Genomic DNA, 14053 nt, shown 5'->3' with positions numbered 1-14053 from the left:
TGTACTGATAATGCCTGAAAACGATCTCGGTGATCCTTTTTAAAATGTACAATTAAATAATATTAAATGTTTTGTTCAGAGATTTTTTTAAAGTCAAAAAAATGTATTCAGTTGCTAACTAAAAGTTTTGTTTCATTACCCTTGATTTAAAGACTTCTATCTGATTAAAACATATTTTTACCATCGGCAAATAGATTTTCATGGTATAAATAAGCATATTAAGCACGTGGTATGGATTGAAAAAAAAAAATTGCAAAAATTTGGGTGCGCACAACCGCGCTTGAGCCAGGTATTAGCTGACCTGTCATCCCTTGTAGTTGTTATTACAATCTTCTAACACCCTAAGTGAGGCTCCTGGCTCAGTTTCCCTATCCTACTTTCTATCTGACCCTACAACCCCTCAATGTGCTACTTATGATTCTACCTTAGATCTAGGTATTAACTCTACCTTATTTCTATTTTTCTTATTCTATCTTACACCTATTTTTTTATTCTACGTTATTTCTAATTATTATTCTTATTATTCTACCTTAAGATCTACTCTTATTGTTCTACCTTACATCTAGTCTTACTACTCTACCTTCAATCTACGATTTTTAATTCTACATTAAAATCTATTTGCTTACTGACTAAGGCTTATAGATTAATTAATTTCTACCCAACACCGCTTAAAACTACGTCGAAGGTTGGTCTCGAACCCGGACCTCCTGGCAACTCAATATCTGATAGCTACCCGGTTGAGAGTGACTGATAAAACCTCATAAAAAAAATATTTAATGAGATTCATAATGTGTATTTGCTCCTGGATAACTGAATAAAGACTTATTAAAAACTTAAGGATATTTTATAGGAAGAGTCGCATAAGATACCGGAATTCTATAAATATTGACCTATAAAACCAAGTTCGAAGCAAATTGATTATGGTTTTGTATAGGCACTCACACATTCAACAAAAAATTTGTGTTACGCAATTAGTTTTTATATGTAGATCCACAATTATAAACTCTGTATAGGATTTTTCCAGGAAATACTCTCCATGTATCGTTATGGGAGTAAAATAGTATGTAACAACAAAATTTCGATTCGATAACTTACATGTTTTTAATAGGCTTTGTCAATATGTGTTTTATATGTCAATCTATTTTCTCAAATTGTCAGATTCTGTAATCAGAGGTTTATAGGTATTTAAACCAGACAATAGTTAATGTGGATGTATCAGGCACTTCAAGAAAATATTTTTAATCATATTTTAGTGGTATGTATATGAAAATACGACAGTATCGAGATAGTACAGGATACACGCCCGGGTGTTTGCTAACCTCACCTTCGACTTGGGTGGAAATTCATATCCGGGAGTGATTGCCGTACTTTCGCCCCTGGTAGCGTAATATACTATTCATTTTAAGCATATACAATTAAGTTTGTGATTTGTCAGCGATTTGACTTAAAATTATTTCTCTTAGATATTTGTAAGGGAAAATCATAATAATTAGAATAATAATTAAACTATCAAATGAAATATTTTTCACTACGTTAAAAACACACACGTATGATAAGGTAGAAATAGCTAGAAACTGTAATTTTTTTTTTCATTGAAATTTAATATGTTATAAAAAATATCTTACAAATAATAATTACATGTAATTGTATTACAATGATAATCACTGCTTCAGAATACTTACAGTTTATAAGACTTGGCATACTTTACAAATGTAATTTAGTCATGGCAACAGCTATTAGTATAAACGGCGTAAACAAGCACCTTTGGTAACTCTGATACACCTAATCTTACTGTTTTTTATAATCACAATCTTTTATAAAATCACAATTTTTATAACTATGTATAAATATTTTTTTTTGGCTTTACGATCATTCTGAATAATGCCATAATCATATGCATAGTAATTAACATACTTTTATTTTGTGTGTATAACTTTATTCTATACAACTTTCTTCATCCGTGGTTAAATCAGATGCTGTATCCACTAATAATGGGGGAGGACAACGAGTTCGACAATTCTTTATTTTTTCATTTAGTCCGTCAAGTGATTCTAAAATATATTTTGTTTTTATAAATATTGTATTTATTATTTTTTCGTTTATATGTGTAGTAAGTGTATATATTTACCAGCATCGTGAATGATTATTCCCTCCTTTATTCCTGTTGAAGTACTTATGTTATACTTTTTCAATCTATTGTATGGTTCCGAGAAATGATATATTTTATTTTGATCAACAGTCGCAAAAGTATCATCATTAAACTTCACATAAAAAAACATTGTTGATAACCTGTACATTAAATTGCGATAAATATATTAAAAAGCAAAATAAAGCATTGAAAAATGCTGTGTTATATTTTTAAAGAGATTTGTAGTAATATAAACCCATTAAACATTTTTATATTATCAAGTATACATTGAATGACGTATGACTGATACATTTAACTGTGATTTACACCATAAAACCAAGTTAATACGATTAAGTGCTTGGTATTGTTGCTTACACTATCAATCCAAGATAATTGGTATATGCACCATACATGATTATTACAGAGTACATTCTTTTTTCTTGTAAAAACTTGTACATAGATAAAAAAAGGTATAAAATTGTATAAGAAAATAAAATTACTTCTAATAAGTATAAACCCATTATATATTACCATATTATCAATTTTATTTTGTATGGCGTATGATTGAAACATTCAATAGTGATTCACACCATACATCCAAGGTCACATTAACAAGTATTTGGTATACTAGTTTTCACTATAAATCCAAGTTCATCTACATACACGCCTTACATGCTTATTACAGAGTAACTCCGTACTCTTCGTAAAAACTTGTACAAACAAACATTTACTTATTAATGAGGTTTTATGGTGTAATCACTATTAACTCTTACACTTTCTCAAATTTCTGTAATCATTGCTACATGTTACATGTTGAATAAAGGGATAATTTTTTAAAAAATTTACAAGACCAATTACCATTTTTACTACAAAATTTATATAAAATAGATTTGTTTAAGCTAGCAGCTTGGAGGTGCTTGGAGGTACGTGTGCTCCTGTCGATAAAATTTTACATTTTATCAAGCTTTATGTTAGGTCATGGAGGTCCTCCTAGTATTTCCCCGAACAAATTAGTTAATTTTTAAAATCTAAGCGTCACATCAATTAAACAGTATTACACTTAAACGTGGTCAATGAATCATCAAAAACAAGAAAAAGTATAGAGAAAATTGAAAAATTGATGAGGACGTGTTTAACCTACTAGTAGAGCATGAAAAAGAACTTACTTTTAACGTATCCTTTGGTACTTATATCAGTGGCGGTAAGGAACATAAATAGCCATTTTTTGAGGGTGTTATTATTACACTAATTCACTCGCGTAGAATTAAAAATATAATTTTTCATCGCACAACGTTGTTTCAACAGTGCGGAGAATACAGTGGACGATAGTTATATAGGTACTAGCTTCTACCTGTTGCTGTGTAGACTGTAGTTGCGTAAAAGTGACTGTATAAGCTACGCGCAACGGCGCAAATGATGGAATGATGATTACAGCCGCATCTACATCTACAATGGCCAGCTCCCCAACTCAGACTGATGACCGCACCGCCCAATAGAATTGCAGTATGAAAGTTGTAAAGGTGCGGTCACTGCGGTCCCGGATCGAGTGTGGGCTGTGTGGGGTCCGCATACGGCTTTCGCTTGAGTATGAGGCTCTTTTACCGTCAAGCTTGAATCAGATGGCGCCAGGGCACGTCGCGGCTGTCATGGCCGTCTCACTCACACAACATTACTTTTCAGTATTGTATGTACATAGGAAATTAAAGTGTAGTGGTAAAGCGCAATATTTGAAATTTTGAAATGAATAAGGAAGACAAGAAAGAATATTATGGGAGCTTAAAAGTTTCAGAATTGAAAAAGCTTTTAAAAGGGAAAGGAGCAAGAGTCAGTGAAAGAAAAGCAGAACTCGTGGACAGGTAAGCCATGACTTGGGAGCGGCAAAAATGTTGGTCTCCCAATTGCTTCGAGCCACTTTTTTTTTATCACACTATCAGAAGGAAATTTAAATTTCACTTTCTTATCGCAGGATATTACACTGCACTTCATTTTTCCTACTATCTTTAAACGTAAATGCAAACAAAAATTGTCTGCAAACAACAGCAATCATTTACAAAGGTTATGTCTTCTGCTTTGCTCATTACACAGATAGGCTCACGAACGCAATACACAACTGTAAATTTGACGGTGTGTAAGTATGACAGCCGCGACGTGCCCTGGCGCCATCTGATTCAAGCTTGACGGTAAAAGAGCCTCATATACGTACGTGCTGTACCATTTAAGCCCGTAAAAGTGAGGGAGAGGTTTGCGTATCTGACCTCTCTCTTACTCTTATGGGCTTAAATAGTTACGCGGTACGCGATACGCACCTCATCTAACCGCATCCTCAATCAGAATTAGCTTACGAGTTTTGAAACGCACACAGGGACAAAAACTTAATTCACGTAAATGTGGAAAGACACGTATTTAGCAAAAAAGTATTAAAATCTTGACAATAAGAAAAAAATTAATTTGATACTGCAATAATGATACCCTAATATTCACGTAAATTTAGATGGCTATCTTAATTTTGAATTTAATGTTATTGTACAGAAATATAATTCCGCAATATATCTATAAAAAATATTACTTCACAAATAAAACAATTCAAATTTTTTTAAATAATTCGGAATGTAAGAGTACATAATTTTATGTAATCTATCCGTATTGCCTCATATCATAAAATCATGTATTGTTATAGGTTAGTTATGATTGGCTTTACGAGTTACTGAACTCGAGTAATAGTGTGTATTTGCTCCCGAAAGTGCATAAATAAAAACTATTACTTTTGTATAAGTGATTATCCAAGTAAATGTTTATGAGATTAAAAACTACATTTGTTCTTATTGAAACAAGTTAAATTTAAATGAGGCATTCCATTAAAATGTTAGGAAAAAATATAATGGATATTGTGGCATTACTACATACAACACAATAAAACCAAATTTATAATCGATATTTATTATTGTGTAATTAAACATATTAAATACAGGAAAAAATATATCAGACTTTACAATATAAATTGCCATTAATCAAAATCACATTAAATACTATAGAAGTTCTATTGTAATTTCTCTTTATAACACTGATTAAAAAACTTTCTACTTGTATTTCACAAAAAAACAAGTTAAATAAATTGATGTCTTGGATTTCCATATACAAACCCATTAATTATTGTACTTGTCATTTTCATGGCTTATTAAATTTGATTTTATTTAATGGGAGTTTATAAGATTTTATCAGTCACTCTCAACCGGGTAAAGCTTTCATACGCATTTAACCACGCAGCTACTGGGCTCTTGCTGCCCGGCTTGTTTAATAGTAAATTTTAATCATTAGTTTGGTATAGATAAAAAAATGCCTGTAAGTGAGATACTTGTGTATGTGTTGATTGCTTGGCGTATCGGTAAGTATATCTATATGCCCGACCAACTTGACTGTAATCGGTTATACAGATATACTGATATCATGCTAGGCCCACATAGTTATCAAATTTCTCGTTGGAGGGCGCCGTTTTTGCAACGCAATTGAGGCCCAGCTGACACATAATGATGTGCAAACGTAGCCGTGGGTGTTTGCTTAAAATAATTACAATGTATCATCTTATAATATTGTATCACACTGGAAGAAAAGTGGCAACAAAAAGCCAATGCGATGTTAAAAGCGTCGCATTTTAGATGATAAGTTTTATCTTCTACGCCCCCTGGCGTGAGAAAAACAAAGCGTCTACGTGAGTAACATTGAAGCTAATGTGCAGCTGAATAAAATTAAAAGCGTATGACGTGCGCTATTAAATGACAAATGAGCGGATATTTCGTATTTATTTGTTAAAGAAAATGAATCTTTGATCTCCAACTGAAAATTTACCAAAAACTGGCGCCTCACGTGTTTTGTTGGTATAGCAAGTGCATTTGTCGGTCAGCTGGATCCCTAAGTGTGTTGAGTATACCTATACGTACGTAATTATTATTATATATTATCATAACAACTCGCCGCGACGATGCGCTGGTATATAGATATACAAAACTCGATGGAAATCTGACCGACCGACTGAAAAATGCTAATGATACTAATTACCAGGTCAGATTATGTTCATCACTAATTATTTTTCCACACTATAGATGGCATATAAGCTTTGCTTTGATAAGTATAAGCTCACTTGTAAAATAATAAAAAGTGTTGTTCTGCACACAGGATATTGTATTGTGGTCGTTGTGAACGATGACGGTTAATCAAGTCCGAAAGAGGCTGTTTCGAATCAAATGTACGTGTATGTGTATACACGACGAGGCTTGAGCACTTGTCCATTGTAACGTGTATTTACGCGCCTCCGCTGTCCATCCGTACCTACATATTTATATCATCATCATCATCGATAGGAAGTTGAAAGTTTGAAGATCAGTCAAATGTGCGTATTGTGTAAATACAATCAGACGTATCTTCCCCATCTACTACATCGTAATCCATAGGCTCGAGAGGGTTCAAGCACAATTAAATACGTACAAGAGGTGCCACTTTTTTCTGTTTTTTCGTTTATTTGTTTCTCGTTAATTTAATTACTTTTATCTTTTTTTTTTCTCATCATCAAAGTAGTCAATTTTTTTTTTCGACTCGTCTATACATGCGTTTTTCTAAACAATCACGAGATGATACGGTTTACAATATATGGCGTAGAAATCTCCATTGTTCTTCAAGTTACTGGAAAATCTAGTGATTGTTTCTTTCCCGATGCCATCACTACAATTATTAATTCAATGAGACATTTGGCTGACCCAGTTGTTGATGACGTGATGAATTTTTTCAACCAAATGTCCTAAAACACGAATGTAAAAGTATTACAATTCATTCAGACTGTGTAACAGTTTGAAAGAGCAACACCACTAGCGACAGTTGGAGTCACTGGACCGGAGATCATGAATGGAAGTACCTGACAATTTCTCATTAATTATTTAATCTTACAAATTTATCTAGTTATAAGACGTTTATACAAGTAATGATAAATTTTCTGTTGTCTATGATAACCTTATACATTTATCTGAAAAAAAATTTCCAAAAATATTTATTGCGTAATGATACACATGCAATTGTTTGCTGCAAGGATTCTTGAAATCGCGACGAGCCAGTATTTTCTTGTAAACTATCGCATCCAACTTAAAACACATACCAGTACAAAATCCCGCTTGTTGTCCTAAATATATTGTATAGTCGGGAACGGGAGAACTTTGTACAGGTTAAATGTGCGTTTTCGCCCTTTCAAAGGAAAGTTTTAAGCTGCAAAAGACTAATTGAGTTGGGAAAAAATAGCTAAGGTATTAAACATGTCCTCAAAAATATGTTATTGAAAGGCTTTTATCGTTTATCGTATTACAATAGCTGAACGTGTAAAAAAAAATGAAAAAAGAATTGCACCTACAAGGCCTGTGTTATTTTTCCCCCAAGTGACTAATATACACCGCGATAATCACGTGACCTTTTGAAATCCCAATACGTCTGTGGCTTCCGGGACCAACCGATTACTTACTTAACGTCCAAACAAATTTTTGAAATGATTTGAGTTAGCAATTTTCCGTAATCGGCACTATACCTAATCGATTAACTGCCATTTTCCCGGCTCAACCGATTAAGGGACCGTTGTCCCGGCCCAATCGAATGAGTGATGGAAAAAAATCATTGCTACAGCAAAAATTAATGATATTAAAGTGCAGAAATCATAGAAGAATATTTTTTTTAGTAAATGTCACCCTTTTAAAAAAAATTAATGTAAATATGTGGCTTTTACAAATAATACACTAAAGAAAGTTTATTATACCAAAAATATGTTAAGACGTATAAGTTTTGCATTTTATTTTTCTAAAATTATTTTATTTAGACATGTAACAATATTATAATACATTTATAATCCAATTATTATCTAAAGAAATTATATTTTCAATATCTCAATTATTTATTTCAAGTGCATTTTTTTCATTGTAATTTATTGATAAAAATTATTTCTGTTTAACCAGTGCAACTTTTTTACTGTTCAAAACACTACTTTAATTTAGAATCCAAAACACATGAAAAATTTTTATTTCTTAACATATTTTTTCGTACAGCCAAATTTAGCTGTAATGAAAAAAGATACCCAGCATAAAAGCAAGGATGAATCGAAAAACTTATCAATAAAATTATTGTACGATACAGGTAATTTGTGTAGGATGGAAAAAAAGCTTAGTTTATTTATGTACGAAATACGAAATGTTATTTTATTCGACAATAAAATTAAGTAATAATTTTCGTTAAATGACATTTGTATTTACAAACTTTAACGACGTAAATGATATACCCAATATGTACAAATACATGTATAAATTATACAGTTTTTAGAAATTCTGTTGACTATGATACAATCTACTTATAAACTAAATAACACTTGAAGATTTCAATGCTATGATACAAGTTATATTTTTTTCATATAAACGCTGTACACTCTAAATATTAACAATGAACTTAAAATTAAAATCACATGAAAAAGCTAGTTTACTTTAACACATTCGTCACAATAAAGCTTAATAAAAAATGTCTGACTATATCCCTCGGTCAAAGAAGCACGTACAAAAACAAAGTAAGTCCACAAAAAAATCAACTATCTTTTTTAGTTTTTTATATTAATACCTCCCTTGGCCTGAGAGTTTGTTCGTTCGACTATAGGCACTCGATAGTAACTATATTCAATAGCCTGATTATTGGCTAAAAGTACACTTTTTATCATAACTATTCTTGCACTCGTAACTGTTTCTCTTTCTTTATTTCAACTCAATTCATAACTGTTAAGTCCCATGAACGAGAGCACAAGAAAAGAAAAAAACGTTCCGATACGTTTCTCTGGGTGCAGCCGCATCCGAAACCAGACGTAACTTTCTTCGTCAACGACGAATCTCAAGTGCCTAGTTGCGATAGGGTTTGAGATGGCAGCAGTGGCCGGTTCGCGCCTACCCTACAAGTTAAGGTGGACGGGTTTCGAGTGCCGGCGTCGTGGAGGCAGGGGTGGCGGCGTTTCCGGCCATGTTTGCTTGTGCTTGTTATCCTTATTGTTACCGATTATGCAACTGCCACTGCTACTGTTATCGCTGCCGATATCTTTTTTGCCAAAGTCGTGCAGTCTGGCGTCCTGCTGTGCCGACTTATTGTAGTCTACTATAATGTCCGTGAATTTTATGATTCTCCACCGGTACAGGACCTCTTCCTTGGGGTTCTCGGCGTTTTTTTTTACGGCCTCTTGAAGCTTGACAGCCGAGTCCGCGGAATCCATCGGCGATTCAGGGACAAAGATCTCACAGTCCGACAGCGCCAGCCCAGAATTCGTGGACAAGGATAAGCAATCTTTGCGTGGAGGTTCTGTCAAACAGAGATTGTCCAGGGAAATTCCATCAGCTACTGTAAAACGAGAGGAAAAATGATTTGAACCAGTTTTTATAGTGTAAAGTCTTTGGCGGATCTCAAGAAAAGTATGGTGCTTACAGTGTAGGCTGTCGATGCTGTCTTGGGCTCCGCTGTCGCTTGGCTTGGCGCCGAAAAGCAGGTCGACCCTTTCACCGAACAGGACCTCGCAGTGCTGGATAAGCATCTCCACGAGGGCAGGAATCGCCTGGCTCTGGTTGACCGAGGGACTCTCGGACCAGAGCAGACTTGGCCCACAGCACACGCCGAGGTTACTCGCGCACATGAGGTTGTGCTTCGAGCGCCGGGCTATGTGGTGCAGCACATGGATCAGGTGCGACAGCAGCGTATAGTTTGCCCTTGGCAGACGGTCCAAAATGCTACAAACCAAACGAACGTTAAACAAATGGATAGTTATGTATGATAAGGTAGCTCCATTGAAGTAAAAATATCAGGGGTCGTACCTTTTGATCGTCGTGAGCGGGTCCGGAGACTTGAGGCTGGCCATCCACAGGGAGAAGAGGTGAGAGGTAAGGAGGGGGTCGGGCAGTGATCTCAAGAAGTCCTTGAGTAGGGCAGCCACTGCGAGTACGGACGCGTCTTCGAGGCAACTACTGTTGCCCGAGGACTCGATCTGGTCCTTGAGCTCCCGGACCACCCTTAAATTGGCGGATTTGCGAAAGATGCCTTGGGTGGAGGGACCCTTGGCGAGGAGCTGCTGCAGCATGACGAGGACTGGCTTGGGCAGACCGTTCTCGTCGAGCCGCGCCAGATTGACACCAAAGACGCGGGGGCTAGAGGAGGCGGATTTTCGCAGGAGACCCCATGTCCGGGATTTGTGCGACTTTGCATCACTATTAACTGACGCCAAATTTCGCGCGTCGGTTTCCATGTACTTTTCGTACTCGGCAAGCCTCTGAATCTGAAAGGAAAAACGGTTGAGATTTTGGTTAGTCGTTACTTTTTGATTATGAGACACGGAAACAATTTTATTTCTATAAGAACATCAAAATCTGCAAATTAGTACTTGTGTCGGAGAAACATGATTAATTTTATTTCTTTTTTTGCACGAATAATCGCGAACGTGGGACAAAAATTTTGTATGGCGAACAATAACAAAAATCGTTTTTCAAGGAGGTACAATTCATAGACAGAGAGGGGATGATCCAGAGCTCTGGGGAAGTGTGATTCCCAATAATCCATAACCAAATTAAAAGTCCACTAAAATGTAATTTGTACAGTGAAGATGACACACATGTGGACTCTGATAATGTATGTGAATTAAAAATTTACTGCCTCAATAAATTAGCATCGATTAAACTCTCAATATTTCCAAGCTAAAAATCTAACTCAATGCTGCCACCTGAATACATGTGTGCATATACCTGAGAAAGAAAAAGGGTCTTTCCCGGCGCCCTCAAAACTGGTATCACCGAAATTACAAATGTAAGATGCGTCACGCACACGAGCAGGGAAATTCGACTTTCTCGGTTTTCTTCTCTTTACTTTAAGTACATTATCTTTTTTTTTCCATGAGAAAATCGCATATGCACCGAAACCAATGAATAGTTTGTACGCTCGAGAAAAATAGCAATGCTACATATACATGGAAAAGATTTACGCTTTAACCAGTGTAAGTGTACAGCGAAGAACGAAAAAAGCGCACAGGAAAAACGGATAATACAAAATAGCAGTTGCGCCCGAAAACACCGATGTCCCGAAAATCGGACTCAACATTACATCGGAGGTACCAAAACTAGCATTGAGACGCACCCCAACCCCGATTTTCAAATTCAAAAGTGGGCAGCAATGATATTTCAATGCCCGATTATTCACTTTAAATATTTCTACACATCTAACTGATATGGGAATGCGTGCAAGGTAAATATAGTTTATGTAATTTTAACCAAAAGTTACCTCACTACTCGGCTAGTGATCATTTGGTCCGCGCCGAAGGGACCGGAAAGACGCTCTAGTCTTCCTGCACCAGTTAGAAATGGCCTTCTTCATTTTTCACTCTGACGTACACTCCGATTTCACTAGTTGCACCCTTCGGTTCACAATGCGAGCAGTTACCACTAGTAGACACTAGAACACTCCGGGAGAGAATAACTGAGGACTGAGGGACGGTAGTCCCATTGCATTCCCGAATATCCCCACACTGTGCAGTGATGAGTTTACGCCCTTTCACTATTGGCCCGAGCGCAATTAGTCTGCAATAGGAAGGGTCAGTACTATCAGTAGTGGGATTATTTGGGTGGGGACATGTACATAACTACATGACTAATTGTGTTCGAACACATCTCAAGACATTGGAGTTGTTTCTTAGGGAAAAATTATTAAAGAGAAAATACATGGGAACAAGAACGAGAAAAATAAAACGAGTACGGAAGCTTTTCAAGTAAATAGTACGTATGAGCTCTGCCGAAATATTTATACCTCTATATTTTTTGTACAAATTATGGAAAAAAATTGAATTTCTTCAAAAATTTGTACTAATTTTCATCATAAGAGAGAGTATGATAAGAAATGAAAGATTTGCATTTTAATTGTGTAAAATTATTTTATTAAGACTTATTTTATAACAATATTATGATTAATCCATAGAGCAATTGTTAGCTGAAGTAGTTATGTTTTTGAGATCTTGATCATTTATTTAAGTACATTTTTTTCATTTCAATTTATTGTTAAAAATTATTTCTATTTGACCAGTGAAAATTTTTACAGTCCTAAACACTATTTTAATTTTGAAACACATGCAAAATTTTTATCTCTTAACATATGTTTTGTAGAAATTAAATTTTTTGCCACAAAAAATTTTTCTCATAAGTTTTACTTGCAAAAACCATATCAATTACTTAACCACGCTACAATACATGCATAAATTAACGCGAAGTACTCAGAGCTTAGGGTACATCCAGTGCATTTGACTTTTTTTTATTTCTGTTTTAATGCGTTTTTTTATGGTTGCTTTATTACTCGATTACAGCGCGTTTCTTTGATTCGCGGTGCTTAGCTATGGTTTGCCAGTAATTTTCAGTACTGGGAAGTAATAGAATTTTTGTTCGATGCCATTTATTTACAATTCCAATCTTACATATGAATAAATACATTAATGCTATGTAAAATTAATTTATTGTTCATTTATTTTTGTAGCTTCTAGTGCACTCACACGTAAGCTTACCTCTTCTCGTATTTTTTTTTTTATTACTATGCTATCGTCTACAATGCTGTTTTCATATGGTTACAGTCTTTTTTTTCTCTTGCTCTTTACTCTGCTACTGAGTTGTATTGCTCGCACCACACTCAGTTAGGGTTAGATTTTTTTCTACGAGAAAAGTACACAACTGTGATCTTGGGTATCCTATTTTATTTTTAGCCTTACATTTTTGCCGCCCGTTTTTTTTTTCAAAATTAAACTATTTACCTTAGACGGAGTTTAAAGAATGGCGTTATTGTTTCCTAGTTCTCCATGCGTCCAAACTGTTTTGATTTAACGACTATAATTACAATTGTATATTCTTAATTTTACACTAAGTAGTGTACTAGTTGGGGTTGAGAGATATTGTTGCTATTTTTTTTTTTTTTTTTTTTTTTTTTTTTAATTATAGAAACAACGATGAAAGAGTCGCAAGCCACCGTGACTTCCACCAGCAACCCTTCGTCCTATGATGGATACGGTAAGCCAATCATGATATCAAGTCCATAAATATAAAGTCGGGGGGTCGGGTAAGGTTCCCTGACCTGTTTAATTAGAATAGACCCAGCATAGTTTTTTTTTATGCATTAGGGCCTGCGGAACACAACTTTTCATGTTGGGTCGCTGTCCAAAAGGTCAATTTTTTGTTAATTGACAAATTTTACTTACAAGTAACAAATGTTGTTTTTTTTTGTTCGTAAAAAAATTTTCTTTTCTGATTTTTTGGTCGCATTTGAAGCAAAAAGTTGTGGATGAAGTATATTCGTAAAATTTATACTTTTTGGCAAAAACTCACAAAGTTTTGAAAAATATGTTCTTTACGGTTTTCGAAATCTTTTGGTGTTTTTTTTTCAAATCTAGTAATCTAATTTATAACGTAATACTTTTTTTTGTTTAAAATGAGTGAAAGAATCGGGTGAAAACTTTCGTTTGTCGAAAAAACCAATATTTAAAATTAACTGACAAAACTCGTCGAGTATCAAAAAATTGACCATTCGGACAGTGACCCACCATTAAAAATCGTGCTCTTAATACATTAAAAAAAAAAAAAAAAATCGGTGAGTCCATCCTATTCGAACAGATTACGGGACCCTATAAACATGTAGACCTCATACGATCGGAGAAAAAACTGCGGATGCAAGTAAACACCTCCTGTAAAAGCAGTTCCAGGCCAAACTCACAGCTCGACGGAAACGACGATAAACTATTCCAGCTCGTCAACGCCGAGACACCCGTCCTCGAGTCCAAGGCCCAGCGCAGCGCGAGCAAACATAAATTACCCCTTGCAGGACAATCTTGGCGCCTCGAGGTACCTCGCTGCAAATATTTTT

Source organism: Copidosoma floridanum, unplaced genomic scaffold (assembly GCF_036245765.1).
Source record: "Copidosoma floridanum isolate Cflo_tuat_1 unplaced genomic scaffold, Cflo_Japanese_pri ptg000043l, whole genome shotgun sequence".
In the NCBI taxonomy this organism is placed as follows: Eukaryota; Metazoa; Arthropoda; class Insecta; order Hymenoptera; family Encyrtidae; genus Copidosoma; species Copidosoma floridanum.
The sequence above is the reverse complement of the archived record's forward strand: the minus strand, read 5'-3'. Positions refer to the sequence as shown.